Below are 15,645 nucleotides of genomic sequence, written 5' to 3' on the forward strand. Positions count from 1 at the left end.
GTGCAGTATAAAGTTGAAGCATCGCTCGTACAGATGCACCCCACGATTTTCCCACAAGAAATCTTAGCACGTGGGTGATCGTGGTGAGCCTAACGATTATATTCACAATAATATCACATGTAGAACTTGAGAATAAATATAACTAATTCTCTTATAAACAATTTCTTCCTTGTGTTTATAACGGCGAAAAAAGCCGCTGCCTTCCAGAAGCTTTTTATGCTATTATAGCGCACTTTTGCATTCCCGTTGTTGGCCGTGGTCCAAATAATTTCTTTAAACTGGGAGGTCTACCCTCCTGCATTCTTGCCTCGTGAAAAGTGGCGTTTTGAGACGCCGTGTTAGCCTGCACCGCCTTCAGGATTGGTCCATATTCTCCATCTCCTTCCTCGCAGCAGCTAACGTTACGAAGGCACTTCAGCCTTTAGGATTGGCTCATGTCGTAACGGAAACAGGTTGTACTCCTGCATCGCAGGAGCAAAAAAAATTTTTTTAAATAAAAAAAGTAGAAAAATTCCAGGACACCTATAGGAGTTGTGAATCCGAAAGCATTAATGTCCAATCGAACGCCGCTGAGCGGTCCTTCGAGTTATCAACTCCTCGCGGGCTATAGCGAGCGCGTTGGAACGCTTGGCCAACGCCTCCAAGACGGCAAAAAGCCGGTGTACTTTGATTCGTGACTCCATACTATCTTGCCCGACTGCCACAGAATCTAATGGAGATGCTCCCGAGTAAGCCGCGGTGATTTTGGCGTCACCTCTTTCGTCTCGCCGTGCTCGGCAATGGAAATTTCGTTCTAAGTTGCATGACGTCATTAAGCGAAGTGCACAGACCTGCTAGCTAGGAGGCGGTGGTTTAGCTCGGCTTCTGAGCGTTGGGTCGTAGGCAGGCTCGAAACTCACTACCACCAGCATTTTTCCTTTCAAACATATTCTGTTTTCTCTGTACATTAATTTCCTTATAGAGACTACCGAGGCGTAGTTAGAACGCAGGTGATAGCCTGCACCGACGAGGAACCCCAGGAGGTCCAAATTTCCGGAGTCCCCCACCCCACTACGGCGTGCCTCATAATCAGATCGTGGTTTTGGCACGTAAAACCCCACGATGTTTTTTAAGGAACGCGCAGATAACGCACGCTTCCGCGAGCGAGAGTGAGTGGCCGTGGGGTCGCGGCGATGCCCTCTCCGCTCACGCAACACCTGGCGCGCTAGCGTGGAAGCAGGTAGGGAGCCTACATGCAACGCCGTTAAAACGGCGTTGCATGTAGGCTCCCTATAGCAGCAGGTGTGTCCGTTCGCCTGCGCTGCTCCGTCGAGGCACGCACGAGACGTTGCGCTGCAGCCAATTGGAATTTAGGTGCCGTTTTTGGCTTGTCCACACGACAGATGCTGGCTTTTTCGCTCAATGGAAATACGTCATAGAACATAATACAAAGAAAGAAACCAGAAGAAAAAGTTCCACAAACATGCAAAATTTGGAAATCGAACTCACGACCTCTCGGTCCGCGACGATAGATCGCCGAGCGTTTAACCCATTGCGCCACAAACGCATTTGCAGAGAGCTACACAGACGCGCCTTATATATCTAACACTCCTCCGTGTACCCGCGCTCTTGCTCGGGGCGGTGCCGCCGCCTACGAGCAGAAAAAGTTGTCGCAGTTTCACCTGAAAGGCGAAGCATCAATTGCGATAGCAAATTTGTAGAGAGCTATACGGAGTAATGATATTAGCTTTATCAGCTGTATAAACTTGGACATGCAGCAGCACCGGCAACACGCAGAACTATTGTGGACGCCTTCGGCGTTTTGCCCGCGTTCGCTCAAAATGCGTGCGGCGTTGGTGACTGTTGCCGGAGCCTCTGATATAAATAGGCACTTGGTGCCGCAGCTAAACGTCGCCTCCCTTCCCTCCCCCTCCCCCTCTGCCCCTCCCCCTCGGCCTCTCGCGCGTCGGAAGAAGGCGCGTTTGCTCTACCTATATGGTGATTGTAAAGGAGGAAAGAGACGCTTACTTCTGCAGCCCTTAAGCGAGCACGGCGCAGAACGCGCGTTTGTTCTCCGCCGTGCGTTCACTCCCCGTGAAAGCGCGCGTCCCTCGCGCCCTTTCACTCGCACATACAGCGTTCGGCGCACGGCGACGATTTCATCTCCATTGACGTCATACGGAACCTCACGGCGACGGCGACGGCGACGGCTACGGCTACGGTGACGGCTACGGCGACGGCGACGCCGACGGCAGAAATCTGATTTTGAGTGTCCATATAATTGCTATCGCAATAAAAGAGAAGTACTGCGTTATGACACTAACGCGCACCGACAGTGAACGCTTCGGTGGTCTCAGCACTACGACGCCTCGATGCCAGCATTCGAAGGGACGCTGGCATCAAGAAGCACTACCAACGCCACCTAGGTGGCGTTCACCGTACTCAGCACAGCGGAGCGTGGCCTCCGCAATTAGCTCTGAAAATGTTTCTGAAGTTGATCGCGGAGGCTGCAATTACGACGCGCTGTACGCGCTGATTTGACTCGGTGACGATTCAGTTACGTGCTTTGTCTTGCGCGTTGTATTAGTGTGTCAGTTACGTGCTTCGTCTTTCGCGTTGTGCTAGCGTGTGCAGCGTAGTGCAGCTTCCATATGCACGACGGTTGCTCATGGTCATCGACGTTGGTAGTCGTGATGGAGGAGACGTTCCACCAGGCGTCAGCGTGGGTGCATCAACGTCTAAGGGCGCTTTAGCCACAAAACACCAATAGACATTATATATCAATGTGCAATAAACATTACACTACTTCTGTGAAGACACGTACGTTTCACTTTCGTGTTCTATACCGATTCCTATATAAGAGGGATCAACCACATTTTTCGCTCAATAGACCATTTGATGCTTTCGCTTCAAATGAAAGAAACACAGTTGTGTTGCCGTTGCCGTCATACTATCGTCGATGCCCTTGTGTTCCTGCTTTCGCCATGTACACACTCACACTCCAGACACAATTTCTTACAGATATACGTTGGTACATCTGTTAAAGCTTTGAAGAAACCCAAAACACGGGGGATAGCCGGATATACCCACAAAATGCTTCGCATAACCTGAATTCCCAAGGGGCATAGGATCTACATAACTTTATTGATAGACACGGTAAATATTATGTTAGCGCACAAATACAGCCCCGGCTACTCCATCGCTCTTGAATAAATGGTGCAATTACACATGTGTATATCTATTTCTGTAGTATTGCTCATGCTGTTGTAGAAGAAAGAGCAGAATAACAGTTGATACACACACAACGACGTTATCAAATACAACTCAACATAACACCACGAAATTACAAAGAACGTCTCAAAGTGAACAGCAAAATATTACATAACACAGAAATTAACATAAATTTAAATAATGTTTGTATGTACTAATTTAGCTAATGTTAATGGTACTTTTTAGTTCGTTGTTGTATAGTGACGTTGTGTATGAGGCAGATACATTTTTTCAACAATTAGGCGCTCTCACATTGCGCAGTCGCTGTTCCCGAAAGTGTTCTAGCTTTTCTTTACAAAATGTTCTTCTCTGACTGAACGCATTACCGGGTCGGTAGTGTATTTGTCTGTTCTTTTTCACGCCATGCCTCTGTCGTATACCATGTTTCCCAATGCCCTGTCGGGTTCCAATAGACTTTGAAGGGTGCCCTAGCAATATAAAAAGAAACGAAAATTGCTTGCGCTGAAAGCCCGCGACAATGCCTCGGTGTCCAGGGACGCATTCGGCCTTTGCGAGCTTCTCGTCCTTACTTCATTGCCTGCTATAGCCTTGTGCGCTATAGCTCACATACACACACCCACACAAAAAAAGAGACAACCATACAAGCAGTGGCGCATAATCGTCCCTAGTGGCTGGCTATGCTTCGCCGGACTATAACGAAGACAGTCACGCTGTCCTGAACCTGGTGGCTTCAGAAATATCCCCAACGACCGCGCGAAATTTTTTGGAAGTGTTTTGGTTTCCACGTCGGGGAGAAGAGACCCTTCTCCAGCCCACCGAATGCAATATTATCGCTGTGTCTTTTTACCTACTAACATCAGGTCGAAAAAGTCAAGCGCCCTGAGGTGAAGAAACTTGGAATTCACCCAGTCGCTTCAATTTATGGGTGTTCAGTTTATTTCTTTGCGCGGATACGCTCTTTTACCTAGTATAATAGAAAAAAAATACATTGGTTACTGTCTTGGTTCAGCCTCGCCTGCGTCGGTTTTCAGCAAGAAAATATGCTTAAAGATGTTGAGAAATCGAAGGCTCTTTAGGAACTTTTACATTCTCCGTAGGAGACGTTTTCTACGTGTAGTGGAACGAAATAACAAAAGACCTTGGTGACTGCCTTGGTTCAGCGCCACCACGTCAGTTTTCCGCAGGAAAATGTAGTGAAAGACCTAATGGAAACAGAATGCTTTTTTAGGAACTTTATGTTTTCACAATGAAGCTACATTCAGATATATGCATATATATGGCGTTAATGCTTTAGAACGAAGAGAGGGTAAACGAGAGATGAAAGGCATAGAGGACAACAAGATTAAGTCATAAGAACAATGCAAGCGCTTTCGCTATATTACTTCACAAACGTTAATTAGCTCTATAATTCCGACGATAATTTTCCACTTGTATCTTTGTCTACCTGACCACAGTGTGTTTATAACATGGCCACCTTAGGATACCCAGAGTGTTTCTTTGCGCCTGAGAAAGATCAAGCAGGACGGAAAATGAAAATGTGCTGCGAACAAGCTTACTGGCGTTTCAGCGTTGCGGAATAGTTCGACTGCCCCACAAGCCATTGTCGGCTTGGGCAGGCCCGTATTTTGTACCCTGTAAATCCACGAATAAAGATCATTATTATTATTATTATTAAATTAAAAGAGAGGGTGCCACCGTTAGGTGACGTCGGCTCCTTCTCGTCACAGAGCAAATGAAGTTAAAAAAAAAGCATTGCAAAACGCTAAACTGTGTCTAAAAGCCCGAACACATGTATTGTAAAACACGTATAGTTCGGCACACGAGTAAAATGAAAGCACTGAAAAGAGTGCGAGCGCAACAACACGCCCAGACATTCACTCTTCCACAAACAAGTACTGAAATGTGTCCGACAGTACGCATTGACATTGAGTGCGGTGCAATCTGTACCTGTAGAAGTTCGTGTTCACATTATTTTCAAGTTCAGTGTATACGCTGAGCTTGAAAATAATGTGAACATGAACTTCCCCTGGTACAAAAAAAAAAAAAAGAAGGTATACCTCCTTTTTTTTTAAATGAGGTGTATGCATGAATAATTTTTATGGCAAATTTCTTATTTTTAGTATGAGCGAACCACATTTTTATTTTTAACCACATTTAAAAAAATTTATTCGGGCAAAACAGGTACAAGGTTTGCCCGCGAGGTAAGGCAAAAGGAGGGCTTAAATCTCCTGACTAGGCCTTACCTCGCTGGGGCAGCAGTAGTATGAGTGGACAAGCAGAACCGATGTCTCTCACTATTATCTAGAGCTTCTAAACCACTTGAGTCTATCTGTCAATTAGAAAAAAAAAGAAAAAAAGAAGAGCGGCCCACACGAAAGCGCATAGGGTAAACGATCCATTTGTTTTCTCTTGGTCGTCGACGAGTTAACAAACCTCACTGCGTATCCACGGACATTGTGCTTCCACGTCATTGTTGAAAGGAAATCGAGCACAACGGAAAGCCGTCTTTCCTACTTGACTGCAAACGCCTTTCTCTCCTATTCGTTTCTCTGAGCGTCGCATTTCGATGCCGAATCTCTCGTCGCGGTTCTTGGTCCGTGCTACCAGGTTTTTCCTATTTTGTCCGTCATTGCTCTCTCTTTCAGCTTTTTATGAAAGACGGCGAACGCTGTTACGCATGCTCCCCCCCCCCCCCCCCAAAAAAAACAAAAAAAAAAAAAAAAAACTGACACCTTCCTTTTGTGCGACTTCTCTCATTCCCGTCTGCACAACATTATAACAAAGCTTGGATCTCGTTTGATATGCAAGGGAGGCCGTCTGCCACCACGGCTGCACATCCATTGAAAAGCGCTATACTCGCATAGTGTTGCGTTTTTGTAAGAACTACGTCATCGTTTGGTGACTAAGTAATTCAAGCTTCTTTCTTTTTCTACATCTTTTTTGATTGAAGTTTGAAATAACTGTCGCCACCAAGGCCGTGTTTCGCGCAGTGGTTGTTTTCGGCTGCCCACAGTTGAATTCATATCTGAAACCGCCTCCCCCCCCCCCCCCAAAAAAAAAAATGCGAAAGAAAAGGGAACGACGTGTACTTTTTTATTTGTTTTACTGTTATTGCGATAGCAATTATATGGACACTCCAAGCGCATTTCAGTCGTCGTCGTGAGGTTCTGTATAAAGTCCAACGACGATCAAATTGTCGCCGCGCACCGTATGCTGTATGTGCGAGTGAAAGCGCGCGACAGACGCGCGCTTTCACGGCGAGCGAACGCACGGCGGAGAGCAAACGCGACGTCTTCCGTCTTGCGAAAGGTTGGGGGGGGGGGGGGGACGGGATGGAGGGAGGGGGGCGACGTTTATCTGCAGCACCAAATGCGTATTTTGCGACCGGGAGCAAGGGGAACTGGCGATTCAATCACTCACGCGAAAGAAGGAAAGCGGGAAGGTAGCGCGGCTTGATGCATGCGAGCGAAGAGAACCAGCGCTCGCGCCACTCTTTGCCAGCCCGTAACGGAAGAGTTATGGCAATCGAGCCGAGAATAACTGAAGCAGCCTCGAGGACATTCGGTCTGGAGACGATATTTACGGTGCTATAAAATAAACGCAACAGGAGTATTTAATGCTGCCTGGCCAGACTTTACTCCAATTACTACGCGCTTTTAACGGTATGGTATGGTATGAAGAACTTTATTTGGGTCCTGAGGAATCAGTCTGGGACTGATGCGAGCCGCTCCCACGCTTTTAACGGTAGTCGAGCACAATTAATGCTGTTATTTCAGCTGTTCAGAGACACTGTGCAAGGTATATTTTCTTACTCAATGAAAATTTAGGGTTGAGAATGCGTGATGGCCAATAGTAGTAATGAGCGAGACGAAAGCGAAGGTGTCAGCCAGCCATGGTGCACGTACAGTTCCCGGACAGTTCCTCAAAAAATGAATATTTTATTGTGATAGCAATTATATGGAGACTCCAAGCGGATTTCTGCCGTTGGCGTCGTCGTCCCCGTGAGGTTCCGTATATAGTCCAAGGGCGATAAAATCGTCGCCACGCGCCGTATGCTGTATGTGCTGGTGAAAGCGCGTGAGGGACGCGCGCTTTCACGGAGAGCGAACGTACGGCGGAGAGCAAACGCGGGGTTTTCCGTCGTGCGAAAGGCCGTAAGGGGATGGGAGCGAGGGAGGGGAAGCGTCACCAAATGCGTATTTTGCGACCGCGCGCAAGGGGACCTGGCGATTAAATCTCCCATGCGAAAGGAGGAAAGCGGGAAGGCAGCGCGGGAGGGAGGAGGCGCGGCTTGTACTCTGCCAGCAACACCATATCTTGAAAGCGATCTCCACACGGCTCTTACCTTTGTATGCACTGTGCTTTCGCCGCTCAGTTTTCGTTGAAACGATAGACCGAACGAACCTTTGGTTGCTACTGAGGCCGCGCTTGCTCACGCCAGCGTTTAGACAGTGGTTGTCTGCGGTCATTGAGTGTGACCTATTCATGTTTGCTTGTGCGGGCTGACGCCATGCTTGTTAATTCAGTTAGTAAGCGAATGTGTCCAAGTTTATGCGGACGATATAACTACTATCCTTACTCTGTATAGCTCTCTACTCATTTGCTATCGCAATTGATGCTTCGCCTTTCGGGCGAAACTGTGACTTTTTTTTCTATCATGATGAACTAAGTTACCCTTTTATTGTAAGCTGCCGGCGGCGGCGACGTATCACCGTGAGGCAGGAAAACTGAAACGGCCTCTCACGTATTCTTGACTTTGATATTGACGTGACTGAATAAAAGAAGGCGAGCTGTTTTTCCTAACTCCAGATTATTCTTGCGTTCGTCTATTTGGCTTTCAAAATGAACAAATGTGAGTGTGCGGTATGTATCTGGCCGGTTTTCCGTGAGCAGCTTGTTTCTAGTTAGAGCGTAGCTGCTACGGATCTTCTAATTTTGAAAAAAATATATCAGCACGTGCGTGCGCATGTACACACTTTAAGGTATGTTAACATTTCCTTTCTACTCAAAAAAGAGACATCTATGAGTTGCTATTGCTGGCATTCTGCTCAATACAGGCCGCCATTGCGCATTTATGCTATTTCCTGAATCACTAGGTTGAGATTATTTTCTCTTATAGATAGTTAGTACCTGTCGTGATTTCTACTCCGATAGAATTATTTTCACAAGTTGGAGAGAAAAGATATTTTGCAACGCCAACGAAGTGTATTTATACTGCCATGGTTTCGACACGCAATGTGCTACGCTTTCAGGAAATGCTTTTAATATATTTGCTTCGTCTATACCGGGTAAATTTTTTCTCACAATAGAGCTCAATTCTGAACTTTCAGGCGTTCAGCAGGCGCCACTTATACTGCTTTCACTCGGTGTTGCAAGTGTGGTTCATTTCGCTATTGCCCTTTTGGCAGTCCTCCCAGGGTTGCTACTAATAGGCAAGAGGAATAGGAGTTCGAACGCACTCGCATGCCTACTACAGGTGCGTGAAGACGAGTACTCGCGTGCCAGCGACACGACACATGCAGCTACTAGAATCATGCTACAATAGCAGCAGACAGGCACAAGCTCTTCTTATTAAGGCGACAGCCTTAAGTGGCTCAAGGGTCTAAAAATTGTCCAGCCGGCGTTATGGCACAAAAATTCCATGGCACCAAAATTCAATGGCCCCAGAATTGATGGAGCCACACACGACTATTGTTGGGAGCCGAACCCACGACCTTTGGTGTTAATTAGGACGCAGTTAATTAAGATAAAGTTCATCAAGGCACTCGAACCCACGACCTGAGGCGTGAGTCGAACCAATGACCTTTGGTTTTAATGAAGGCGAAGGTCATTAAGGCACAGTGAATTAAGACAGAGTTAATTAAGGCGCTTGAACCCACGTCCTTTGGTGGAAGTTGAACCCACGACCTTTGATGTTAGGGTGAAGTTAATTAAGGCACAGTTATTTAAGGTAGAGTTTATTGAGCAGATGCACAGAAAGGACTCGTCTTAAACTTCATTTCTACACTTAACAGTGCTGCTTGTCCGGCGAGGATCGACAGCTGCTGCGACACGTGCAAAAGGGGAGCCGGGGACCGGCTGCGCAAGACGTTGCGTGAAACTCTCATTCCGTGTCCACCATGATCAGTAATCAGTGATTGCTGATCTACACCTGCCACCGTGTTGTCTAGCTGCCTCGGCAGTAAGTCGTGCGCGGAAGACTCATCACGTGACGACAACGCGCCTCCCCTGCCTCCAGCAGCTCATAAAAGGAGGATTCACTGACGCTGTCTTCACTTGGGCAGCAGCAGATGCACAAAAAGGACTCGTCTTAAGGTTTATTTCTACACCTCTCTGGTTTGTGAATAGCATCGCTTTCTTATACTTTTCCAGAAATTTCACAGTTACCTGTCGCCTGCTCTGTTTCCCTCGAAGTTGTACCTATGAGTACCGTTGCCAATATATCTTGCTTTGATTGTGGCGTGAGTGTTGGTTCTGATGACGAGTGCATGGTATGCACTGAATCTCTTAGTTCTTATCACATGGGATCCTGCTCTGGCATGAGTGAGAGAACATTTAAAGAAAAAGTTGATGCAGCAAAAAAGCAGTGGCGATGTCCCATGTGCAGGGGAATAAGAGAAAAAAAAAGTTGTCGATTACTCCAATGTTGTGGACACTGCAGAGTTAACGGATACAGCGAAAACTCTGAAAGCCACTGTTGCTGCTATCGATGCCAGCATGCACATGTTGACTGACAAATACGACGGTGTACTCACTGCTATTAAGGAGCAGGACAACAAATTGTCAGATGTAAAGCGGGAAACTGATTCAGCAGAAACATGTTCGAGCACTAAAGAAATTCAAGATATAAAGAAACATCTTAATGAACTTGAACGAAATAATAGGAAGCTCAATCTAAGAGTTTCACGGAATCCGTAAGACTGATAATGAGAACTTGTTGGAAAAGGTCAATATAGTTGCTGCATCACTTGAGATGCCAGCTCTAGCACGAAGTGATGCTACGGCAATACACCGTCTACCTTCTAGGCCGGACAAGATACCAGGTATCATTGTACACTTCTCGCGACAGTCAGTTTGGGACACCTGGCTACATGGCCGTAAGAAGCTAAGGGACTCTGCTCTGGGAGGCAAAGGAATGGGCGCGAGAGAATGACATCTGTTTTGTATGGTGTATGAACGGTAAAGTTCTGATGAGACGCAGGGATGGTTTTCCTGCCATTTTTGTGAAGAGTAAGGAAGATTTTCTGAGCACAGCGTAAGGTCCCTGTCACGTTCATGCCCATATTTATTTCTTGAACCATGTTCGTTTTGCCAAAATAATTGCATAGACATCTTGAAGACAAATATGCCTTTCATATTTTTCTTTCATTTAAATTGTCAATCCGCAGGAAACAATTATGTCTCTAGATTCCTTATTTTCACAGTTTGATTTTCAGTTTGACATAATGTTAATCAAAACTTGGCACACAAATGATGACAATCTATTTTCTCTGCCTGGTTACGATGCTTACTGTGTATATCGTTCCTACAGTCGAGGTGTTTGCTTGCTGGTAAAAGAAACTTTCACTGTGAACTCCTAACAGAATTTTGTTGTTCAGAACCTGATTGTAAGATGCTAACAGCTGTCCTAAACAATTACGTCATCTCAGCCGTGTATCGCACCCCTCCCCCCCCCCCCCCCCCCTCAGTAAATATTTCAAAATTTATGGCTCATTTAGAAAACTTGTTTAACCATACTGTGATGAATATATATGTAATTGTATGTGGCGGCGATATCACTATTGACATGTTATCTAACAAAACTTCTAAACATGAGATGACGTGTCTGTTTGATAGCTTGTGACTACTTAACATGATTAATATGCCAACAAGAATTACTACCAATTGATCTACGCTATAAGGGGGTTTATTTACAAAACAGCTAGGGCTACGCTACAGCCTTGGCTCAAGAGCGTCGGTCGCTGTCTTGCGCTCCCCGGGCTGCCGGACTTCATCGTTCACTCTCAATGGTTCCGGACTCTCTTCCCCACTACGCAGGAAACGCAGGGGCACGCCGGGATGGCGGCCGAACAAGTCACGCAGACGCAGATAGGTACCGAGGCGAAGAATTTTTTATTAGCGTAGACAGCTCCTTATATATGGCGGGCGTAGTGACAAGCAGCGCCCCCTGGGTGCGGAATATGTGGGTTTTGGAACCGAAACCTCTACATCACACGCGGGGTGGCCGAAGATTTCGGAAAACGGTGTCTAGAACGACGCCCAGCTATTGAGCTCCGCTTCGTGATTTCGGAACCAGAGACGGGCGACGCCGGTCAAGTAAAAGATTACATTGGTCAGCGTAGTCGCATCGTCTCATTTGTTCAGTGCGCTCGCCCTCTGTTAAGTTGCCAACCAGTCCTCGACGTCTTGATCGTCAGTCCCTCTGAATATCGGTGGGTGACGCTGAGGCAGCACGCCGGGACAGATGATGGCTTGAGTCTGGCAGGGGCCTTGCGTGGTGGTTTCTTCCGCCATCGCTGACGCTGGAGGTAAGGTACGGCTTCGTAGTTCCAGTTTGGGTGACTGGGAGAATACCCGGCACCTTTCCACCAAACTATAAGGGGGTTTATTTACAAAATAGCTAGGGCTACGCAACAGCCTTGGCTCAAGAGTGTCGGTCGCTGTCTCGCGCTCTCCGATGATGATGATTATGATGATGTTCTCAGCACATGGCTCGTACTCACTTCGGGGGATTGGCCAAGAATTGAGCACCTGAACTTTTAGATATGCATTCTGAAACTAGAGTTAATGTGCAATTTAGTAATGAGAACAACAGACAGATTAATTTTCCTGAACTGCATAATTTTCCTGAACTGCGCTCTCCGGGCTGCCGGAATTCGTCGTTCACTCACGATGGTTCCGGACTCTCTTCCCCACTACTACACTAATTAATGTCTTTCTCACGAACGTTAATTCTTAGAGGGAGAGAGAATAAAACATTTATTATTGAAAATTAATAGCCAGTTTTGTGGTTGGACCTCCTAGTCCGGAGGGCTAGGAGGTCCGACCACAAAACGGCTATTAATTTTTGTCAAGAACTAGTTCACACATCATGGAATGATGGGCGCCGTTCTAGACGCCGTTTTCCGAAATCTTCGGCCACCCCGCGTGTGATGTAGAGGTTTCGGTTCCAAAACCCACATATTCCGCACCCAGGGGGCGCTGCTTGTCACTGACGCCCGCCATATATAAGGAGCTGTCTACGCTAATAAAAAATTCTTCGCCTCGGTACCTATCGGACTAGGACGTTAATTCTGAGGATGTTAGAGCAGGGACCATATAATATTAGCGATCGCCTACATGTACTTCTAGTTACTAAGCAACAATTAAAAAAGAAAACTTTCTATATCAACGCGTTCTATAACAGCACCTAAACTTGAGAATTTTCGTCAAGAACTAGTTCACACATCATGGAATGACGTTCTAACAGAAGATAACGCAAACATTGCAGCCAATACATTTATTGAAAAGTTCAAACAAATATATGATCATAATTTTTCTCGAATTACCGACTGTCCATCTAAAAAAATTAGGAAGCCGTGGATCACGCGAGACCTGTTACACAAAATTAACGGAAAAAGTATAATTTAATTTTTAGCTTAGCTTTTTAATTTTTATCTTGGCGCGACCGACAACTATTTAGTACCTGTAAAAATTCCATAATCTCCTAAATAAAGGCATATGAAAGGCTTTGACAACATTTTTATGCACTCATCTGGTGATTCCGCATACACTTGGAAAAATATTGAATTGTTAGGAACACCCAACACAAAAAGCGTAATTAAAGAACTTACAGTCAACGGCAATGTTATTAGTGGCGGCCAGTTGTCTAATATGTTTAATGATTATCTAGTGAACTTAACTTTTTCTGGAACATCTCATGATGCTATGTCATACATTGAGGACAAATGCCCAAGTACTATGTTTTTACGGCCTACTTCTGAAAATGAAGTCTATAAGGCAATCATACAGCTTAAATAGTAAATGCTGTGATTATTTTGATTTTCAAATTAAACCAATTAAATACGTTGCAGAAATAATCGCACAACCACTTTCTGTTCTCATTAACCTTTGTCTGTCAGCAAGAACCTTTCCCTCAATATTACCAATTGCTGAAGTGGGCATTTTGTACAAAAAGGGAGATAAAAATAATTTACCAAACTACAGCTCCATATCAATTTTGCTGGTCTTTTCTAAAATAATAGGAAAAATGTTTCCTTCACAGTTCGCGGAATTTATTAAAAAACATAGCCTATTATGTGACACACACTACGGCTTTAGGAAAAATCGATCTACTGAACTTGCACTAATTGACCAGAAATAGTTTATTCTAAATAACATAGAAAGTAAACAATTAGTGCTTGGTGTTTTCGTTAATTTTAGCAAGATTTTCTATTCTCTGAATATAAATTTGTGTTTACAAAAATTAAATTTATACTGTATACGCGGTGTTGCCTTAGATAATTTTGGCTCGTATTTAAGCGAAAGAAAACCGTAAGTATGTATAAATAATTTTGCTTCGACGGTTCAATCAAATTCTCTCGGTGTTCCTCAGGGCAGTATGTTAGGCCCTTTTCTTTTCAATTTATACACGAATGATACTGTAAACATAGATTGTTCAGCAAAATTGATCGTTTATGACACGAGTGTATTTTTTGCACACGAAGATATTAACCAGTTAACCCAAAGACGCAATCATGTCTTACAGAAGTTATATGACTGGGCTTGCTCTAATGGTCTAGTAATTAATGCAGAAAAAACTAATGCGGTTATTTTTCGAGCAAAAGGCAAGCAGGTACATGTAACTTCTTCTGTGTATCTTAATAACAATATTATCCAAATTGTCGATCATTTTAAAACTTTAGGTGTCATATTTTCGAATAACATGTTATGGGACACACATGTACAGCAGGTAGTAACAAAAGCTGCACGTACACTTGGTATAATTTATCGCAACCATTATCTACTTTCGTTGAAAGCAATACTTATTATTTACCATATTCGTTGTTTCTATCCTATGCTCACTACTGTTTTCTCGTATGGGGTGATACAACACAAACAAACATTCATAAGCTTAAAATACTTCAAAATAAATTTGTTAAAATGGTTGCTAAAAAGAGCAATCATTCTGCAAGTTATATACAAGGAAAATATAAGCTAGTAGGTATGCAGAATCTTTACAATTACAACATTTGTAAGGCGATAAAGAAAGAACTCAGGCAAAGAATAATAATTTCTGAACTAGCCAACCTAATCCCCAGTGGGAGTAAATGGGATACACGCCAGCATGATCGTTGGTTAAAGCCTCGTTCACGCACTAACTATGGTGACCAGATGCTACGCAATGTTATCCCGAAGCTGTTAAATTATCTTAGTGAAATTGTTATAAACATAAAAATATGACTTCAATAGACGCTATTGCATTGTTTTTATAATTTTAATGCTAATTTATACCAGCTATTCATTATATGTGTGATGTACCCATTTGTATAACAGTAATCAAGTTCTATGTATTTTCAACATGCCTGCATATTTTCCCTTGTATTTTGCGACGCTTGATAAATAACTATTGTATCCTGTGAAACTTTATTTTTGGAATAATTCTGAATTATTGTTATTGTAATAATTATCATATCTCATGCTTGATACCTTATGTTTTTTGTTCACTATTAGATGTCACTGCTTTGCAGCCATTTTGTAGGTAGTGGGAGCTAGTCAAGCTGCTATTGCGCAGCTTTTTCTTCCGCCATCCTTCATGTACGATAGATGAAAATAAAGGTTCAATTCAATTCACTCTAACTCACGGCCTTTGGTGGGAGGAAACAAGTAATAGGGAGAAACACGGCTTTCAAATGAGAATGTGAAGTAATTTAATTAATGTCTTGTTAACGCGTAGACTTTCGCCTTCATCCTCTTTAGTGTATGCTGACGTCACTGTCAACTTTTTCTTTGCGCATTCCTTTCCTCGAAATAAAAAAGGACTTTTCGCAAAACAGCATAACTTCCTCAAAGGCAGACCGAGTGAACCTAATTTTGGAACTCTCCTTATGATATGCCGATCCCATTGCTGGGAGGAAAAGCCAGATTAGCGGCATAAATTTTAGTCATTCATTGTTCGTCAAGGCCCATGGCTTCTGCGAATCATTGTCTTTTCTTTTTTTTTTCGGATCTCTCTTCGCTGACGGAAAATAAAATGCTTGCCACTTTCGTATTGATATTCAACATTAACAATATACTAAAACATGTATTTGCATTTTTCTTTAGGGACGAAAATGACTGCACCGTTGAAACCAGTAACCGTAAAAAATAAAGGAAACTTTTAGCGCATTATGTTCGTCTTTGAATGTGTAAGCAGGGCAACGGGTTTAAATATACGCAGGATAAAATAACATTCGT

Source organism: Dermacentor silvarum, chromosome 6 (genome assembly GCF_013339745.2).
Source record: "Dermacentor silvarum isolate Dsil-2018 chromosome 6, BIME_Dsil_1.4, whole genome shotgun sequence".
In the NCBI taxonomy this organism is placed as follows: domain Eukaryota; kingdom Metazoa; phylum Arthropoda; class Arachnida; order Ixodida; family Ixodidae; genus Dermacentor; species Dermacentor silvarum.